The sequence below is a fragment of the Rousettus aegyptiacus genome, unplaced genomic scaffold, assembly GCF_014176215.1.
Source record: "Rousettus aegyptiacus isolate mRouAeg1 unplaced genomic scaffold, mRouAeg1.p scaffold_m13_p_14, whole genome shotgun sequence".
Lineage (NCBI taxonomy): Eukaryota > Metazoa > Chordata > Mammalia > Chiroptera > Pteropodidae > Rousettus > Rousettus aegyptiacus.
In genome coordinates, this window is record NW_023416289.1 from 36,310,636 (window position 1) to 36,318,085 (window position 7,450).

The following is a 7,450-nucleotide window of genomic DNA, read 5'->3' on the forward strand; positions in this document are numbered from 1 at the left end:
GGGCTCCTCGAGGTGCAAAAGAGTCTATGAGCTGAAGATGAATGAAGGTTGTCATGTTGAACGTCTTATCATAGAGAATGACTGAAACCACCACGAGAATAACTGCATTCAACAAAGATATAAGTAGCTGCAGATGAAAGGTCAAGTCCTTAGCTGTGGTGTTTAAAAATCTTTCTTTGCCTCAGAGGTGTGGCGTGCAACATTTTGAAAAGAAAAATGAAGAATTGGTCAAGAAAAGTTGATGAAATGATGAAAACAAATTTATTTCACATTAGTCACCTCACAATAAATTATGTAAAAAGTACACATTTGAACTTTTAATTAATTGATAAGCAATATTGCAGAGAAGGCTCTGGGACAAAGAACAGAAGTATTCTAGAGAGCTGACCTTGACTCTCATAAGAAGAAAAGAAAACAAGTCGATGAAGACAACCTCTCTGGGCAGGAACGTCAGTAGTAGGGAATCAGAGGTCACAGACTCTAAACCCACAGGTTTTTGGAGGAAAAGTAGACAGAGCCTCTGACCCAGGGCAGAACCTGCACCCGGGAAGCTGTCATTTCATCCTCATCCTGCTACTACTCTAAGTCGTTTGCTCGCGGAATAGTATGTGAGGAACCATGGCAGCATCTTGAGAATGTGCATTTAGGGGCATCGACACAACCCCTTCACCTGCTTTCGCCACATTCACGAGCAAAAGAACCTTGACATGCCAAAAAAGGCCACCCATTCCTGTCCATTGTTGCAGGAGAGAGTCAGGGATGATGAGCTCCTATGTAAAGACCAAACTGTGAGCTTTTTCTTTCCTGTCTACCCATGTTCTCCCTTCCACAGACGTCCAAAGATTCCCACGGCAATGAGAATGAGGGCTGCTCTCCTGTCCCCCCATAGCCCTCTGCACCCTATTACCTGCCCTTGACCAAAGCCTGTTCCCATCTCTCACAAATGTGTGCAGGAACCCTTCTACCAATCGGTGGCCTCGCCTTAGTATCATCTGGAACAACTCGTTAACACAACAATGATGCTCCACCCAGACCAATTGTCCAATCTGTGGGGTGTTGGGCTCAGGTGATGTCATGTCTTAAAACCCCTCACATGATCTAGTAGGAACCCAGATGGGAACTATTTAGCTTGCATGAGTGTGCAGATCCCTTGGGGTTCAGGGCCCACTCTAAGACCGCACACCTCTGTAGGTCTGAAGGGGGCCCACGAAATGACATCTGTAAGTCTTTCTTGGTGATACTGATCTTGCTCTCTCACACCTGTTTCAGAAGCACTTCATTTCTCCCTCCTATTTTTTTTTAAATGACCTTATAGAACAAAAGCTAAATATGTGTGGATAGTAGGCATACAGAAAGGGAGTGTAGAGTAGTGGCCCAGAGGGATTTTTCGTTATACTGTCTAATTAATTTATTTTTGTAAAAGTGTAGTAAGTGCTTAAAATTATAAATAACTGCCCATCAGTTTTCCAAAGTGAATATGTGTTGTACTTTCCTTGTCTGCAACATATGAGAATTCTAATTCCTCCACGTTCTCGCTGATGCATAGTGTTACCACCGTTTTGAATTGAGCCATTCTAGAAAACTATCTCAGTATAGTTTTCCTGGTGATTAGAATGAACACGTTTTGAATAATGTGATGTATATAACTGGAGAGGGAGAGGGGCAAAAGGGAAGGGGGAGAGGGGAAAGGATGGAAGGAATGGATTTGAATAATATTGTCCTTTAAAAAATTTCATAAGCATCTCCATCGATGAACCTTGAGGATATTATCTAAGTGAAATAAGCTAGACACACAAAGAGAGTGATAGCATGATTTCAATTTTACCTAGAATTTAAAATGTCAAACTCATAAAAGCAAAGAGGAAAATGGTGGTTTCCAGGGTCTGAGGTGGGGAAAATGGACAGACGTTGGTCAAAACATTTCAAATTTCAGTTATGTAAGATGAGTAAGTCTGGGGATCTAATATACAGTTTGAGGACTATGGATAATGATACCGTGTTGTGTGTTTGAATTTTCTGGGAGAGTAGTTTAATGTCCCTCACACACATACTCCCATCTTTTCAAAGCCTGCTCAACAGAGACTAATTCCCAGAGTTCGTATAATTTTAATCTATTTAAGACACTTTTGTGCCTTTCATATCAGAAAGTAACAAGTAATTTAATTTAAAACCTTAGAATTTTCTGGAAAATTATATTAGAATCTATTGTATTATTTAAAAGGTTAAAAAATATTAACGAAAACTCTTCTGTACATAGATGACCCATCGGGGGGTGGGAGGGATATCAATACTCACACAACAGAGAAAGGAAACTGGCCCCAATGAAGCCCAAGTCTCCTTCCTCTCACTGACCCCACAATCCTGAATTCAACCATTTAACCACTTACGGTAGACCAAATATTTCTGAATGGTAGGGGCCGTGATTGCTTCATCAGATTTTCAAGGACCATATAATGTGGAAACAACGGATTTATCTATTAGTTTGCACCTCTAGACCTGCTCGAAAACACCAAAGACCTGGAGTGATTCCCCTCTGGACTGCCCACCGAAATATCCCACAAGGAAAATGTTCAATATGCCTGGTTATAAATCTGCTGTCAGCTTTGCCCCTTGAATCAGGGAACACGGTGAGAAAGTTGGAGAGTTCAGGCAGGTGGGTGTGTGGTAGAGTGCACAGTAAGAAGGGGATACAGGGCAAAGGTAGCCTGTGGAGGAGGTATAGTTGCAGAAAATAAGGTGCATGTGGAATTGGGGGTGCTGGGGAGGGTGCAAAAGGAAATGAAGCTTGCAGGGGAAATGGACACATGTGGACAAATGGCGTGGGACAAGGGAGGGGTTGAGGGGACAGGGGCATCAGAGGGCAGCAGTGAGCTAAAGGACCCAGGAAAAAGGGCTACAATTACAGACTCGAAGAGTAATGGGGCTCGGTCATGAGAAAAGGGGGTGGATGGGGCATGCTCACCACAGGAGAGCTGGCAACAGAAGGAATGCAGTAATTGCACTGGGGTCACTGAAATGCAGGATCAGATATAGGGCGAGGAGGAAGGCTGGCACAGGGTTGAAGGAAGGGTAGAGTTATAAACCTGACACTCTTGGAATGCTGGGATAGACTTCTTAGTGGGATGAAAGTCCAAATGGCATAGACTAGAGCTGATGTGGCAACATGGATGTCTTAGATGATTGTGTGGCAATAAAGGGGCAGGTAGAAGTCGAGGACACGGAAGGTGATCTAGTAGATGAACGATGTGGGACAGAGCACGTCTGAGGTTGCAGGAAGACGAAGGCGGAAGATGAGCGGGATGGACATGGGGGGATGAACAAGGCACAGCGAAAGCCAAAAATTCATTCCTTTACTCAATTGCCTCATTTGCAGTTGATTCACAATTTACTCTTGGTTTTCAAAAACTTTTAGTTCAGCAGACAGGAATCTTGTGTGTAAAAAGTACTCCTGAAAGCCCCTTAAGCTGATTATACAATATAGGAGTGCAGGTAAAATTTAGGGGGAACAACAATTCCCAGCCTTTTCTGTGAGGCCAGTTACAGAGTTACCCTAGGGGGTCCAGCAGATGTTTACTCGTCCCCAATACTTAGCGATGAAAATAAATGTCTGTTGCTGTCTTAATACCAAGCTTTGCTTCATCTTAAAGAATTTATACCGAAAATCTGATAGGCTGAAACTCCTTTTATTTATTGTGGTATTTCTAAAATTCAGCATCTGCTTTATTGTAAGAAAATAAAACATAGTAACACAAATTATATTTGAAGTAGTCCTTTTTTCTTCTTCCTTGTAAGAAGCTATCCCAAGAGGTAACCATTAGTAATAGTTTCAGGGCTATATTGTAATATTTGTCATTGAAAACAATTACACTTATGTTTTATTATAAAATATTTAAGTACTAAAATAAAAGTCTCCACTAGTTATCCCTTGCCCAACACTACTTTGATCTCCAGATGGAACAATTTGCATGTCTTCTAGGGGTATTTATGTAATTTGGGATAGGACATGCCATTACATATTAACATATAGGAATGTATCAATATGGACATACATGCTGTCATACTGGGCTTACCGTCCAATTAAAATTAACCGTTCTCATTTACAGAAAGAAACTTTAGACAAAATCTGAATGTGTATTTATTACATTAGGGTCTCTCCGTCCACACTCACACTGTCTACTCCATGTGGGTTTACAAGTGCAAATAACATGAAAAATCCAAATGACCAATAAGCAGGAAACAAGTTCAAGAAACTTTAGTGTAGTCAAGTATTGCGACAATCCCAAAAAGCTGAGACAACTCCGTCAATCCTCGTGTGAAAACATCTCCAAAATACCATGCTATAATGCAAGTAATTAAATAGTATTTTTATTATGCAAACCAAAGGATATTTCAAAAATCTAAACAGCATTTACATGATGCCTGCCATGTTACAAGCATTGCGCTAGATGTTTGACTAACGTTAACGCATTTCTTATAATAACACTGTACTAGGTACTCTTGATGTAATATCCATTTTCCACATGAGGAAAGTGAGACACGGAGCATAATCACTTACCTAATGTCACACAAGCAGTGGCTGCATGAGTATTCCAACTTGGACCACCTGTCCCCACAGTTTCTGCCACCTCTACACCATGAGTCACTCGCCCCCCACCCCACCCCCCAATGCACAGGTAGATACATTGCTGTACCCATCGAGTTCTGGAAGGGCACACCAGGAACTGTGCTTACGGGTCTGCCAAAGGGAGAATGATAAAAAGTTGAGACAAATAGGGGGCTTTGCTCTTTGTTGTATTTTTATTTGTCTAAATTTCAAATCTGTTTTTACTTACCACCTCTATTTATGATCTAATAAAAAGCTTCAATGCAAATAAGAAAATAATGTAATACTGGAATAGGCATAGCTTAATAGCAAAGCTCACAAAGGACGATTCACCTTACCCTTTAGAACAAACACTTCTAAATATTGCTTTGATGGAAAAATTCGGAGCACAGATATCAAGGGAAAATATTCACTTATTACTAAGTTCATCAGCAGCAAAATGCATGGAGTATAGAACACTCCGTTTGAAGGAAATGTGAGAAAGAATAAATGTTCTCAGAATATTTGACACATAGTCATGCTTAACTTTTAAATATTTACCTTCGATCATTTACTTTTAAAAGATGAGAAAATATTGGTAAGTCAATGGGAAAAAAGCCCTGCTATGGTACCACATCTTGTGGACATGTACGTCTTTCTCATGTTACTGTCTATGGAAACACTATCATGTGTACATTGCCTTTTAAATAACCCTCTGATTATCTCTAAATGTTTTATTATCACCTGCTTTATTTCTTTTATAGGTCAAAAACTACTTTATTTCTATCGTGGGTCATAAACTACTTTGTGAACCACCAAACATATATTATGGTATCACACAATGTCTTCAGTCTTTCCTCATCAGAATTATGTCATTTTCATTGTTGTGTGTTTAGACTGTCTCCACTCGATTTTCGACCAAATGTGTGATAAAAATATTCTCATTTTGCTTCCTGGAAAAACTTTTGAAAATAAACCCTGAGAGAACTGTCAAACCGTGGAGAATCCCTGTTCTAACACATCTGACAGGTCAGCTGAGTGTCCCCAGCAAGAGTGAGGACACTATCTTTGTCATCCAAGAATAGGAAAAGATTTCTCCAAAAGAACAAAACATCTGAACGATAATGGAGGAAATGACAAATTAGATTATATTAAAATTAAGAGATTTTCCTCATCAAAAGGCGCCTACATAGGTAGACAGTTATTAGGTAGGTAGATGCATAGATAGAATGATATTACATCCATTGAGAATAATATTCAACATACACAGGTATCTCCTATAAATCAATAAGAGATATACTGGCAACACAACTGAAACAAAAAGGATAAAATAAACATTTCTTAAAAGGGTTTACTCTATGGCATAAGATGTTCAAGTTTCTTGCTTATCAACAAAATGCAAGTAGTAACTACCTGGTACTATTACACAATAACCAGAATGTTAAAATGAAAACGACAGAAAATGTCAAGTGTTGACAAGGTTGTGAATAAACTAAAAAATTCAGCAACTGCTGCTGCGTGTAAAATTCATGCACACACTCTGGGAAGCTGTTTGGCAATCTCTCCTAAAGCTGAAAAGATATACAGGCATACCTCATCTTATTGCGTTTTGCTTTACTGCACTTGGCCGATATCGTGTTTATTTAACAAATGAAGGTTTGTGGCAACTGCGGCTCATGCAAGTTCATTGGTGCCCTTGTCTTATGCATGAGCAAAGAAAGTGGTTTCTTTTGATGAAACCTGTTCCTGGTGAAGACGCTGTGAAGACTGTCAAAACAACAACAGAGGTTTTAGACTATTACATAAACTTAGTTGATAAAGAAGCGGTAGAGTTTGAGAGGCTTGACTCCAATCTTGGAAGTTGTACTGTGGGTAAAATGCTGTTAAACAGCATCATGTGCACCAGAGAAATCGGTCATGAAAAAAGAGCCTACCGATGTGGCCATCTTCATTTTGTCTTCTTTAAAGAAACTGCCACAGCCACCCCAGCGTTCAGCAGCCACCACCCTAACCAGTCAGCAGCCATCAACATCGAGTCAGGACCTCCCCTCCACCAGCAAAAAGATGACAACTCCCTGAAAGCTCAGAGGATGGTTAGCATTTTTTAGCAATAAAGTGTTTTTTAACGAAGGTATGTACATTGTATTTTTAGAATAACGCTATTGCGCACTTAATAGGCTGCAGTATATTAGAGACATAACTTTTATTTGCAGTGGGAAACCAGAAAATTACTGTGACTCACTTTATTGTGATGTTAACTTCACTGCTGTGGTCTGGAACCTAACCCGCAATACCTCTGCGTTCTGCCTATTACGCTGTGACACAACAATATAATTGCTAGGTATATATCAAAAAGAAATTTCTGTACATCACATCGAAACACATTGTAGAATTCAGACATAAGCATTATCCCTAGTAGTGCCAAACAGAATCATCACTCCTCGGCAATAAAATCATAAACAATATATGGTAGTTAAAAATCAAAATACAAAAGAATTCATGCAATACGATTCCATTTACATAAATTACAAAATAGGGAAAGAGATTCAATGTTAGGTGTCACCGTAGGGGTCACCATTAAGGATAGTGACTGGGAGCAGAGGAGGAGGCATCTGGCAGCTGACAATGTTCCATCGTTTGATGTAGGAAGTGTATCGGAGGTGCGTTCAGTTTGCGAAAGGTCATTCAGCCATCCACGTATGACCTGTGCATATACATTGAGTTTTAAAAAATACATATCTGCAATTAAAGAGAAAGTTGGTAGGATGTGACTAGATGAATGCCATTACCCCCTTATAATGTTAAGGTAGAAGTTAAAAAGTATTCAATAAGTTCACACCGTGATTATTTTTTAAAAGTATCCTGCAA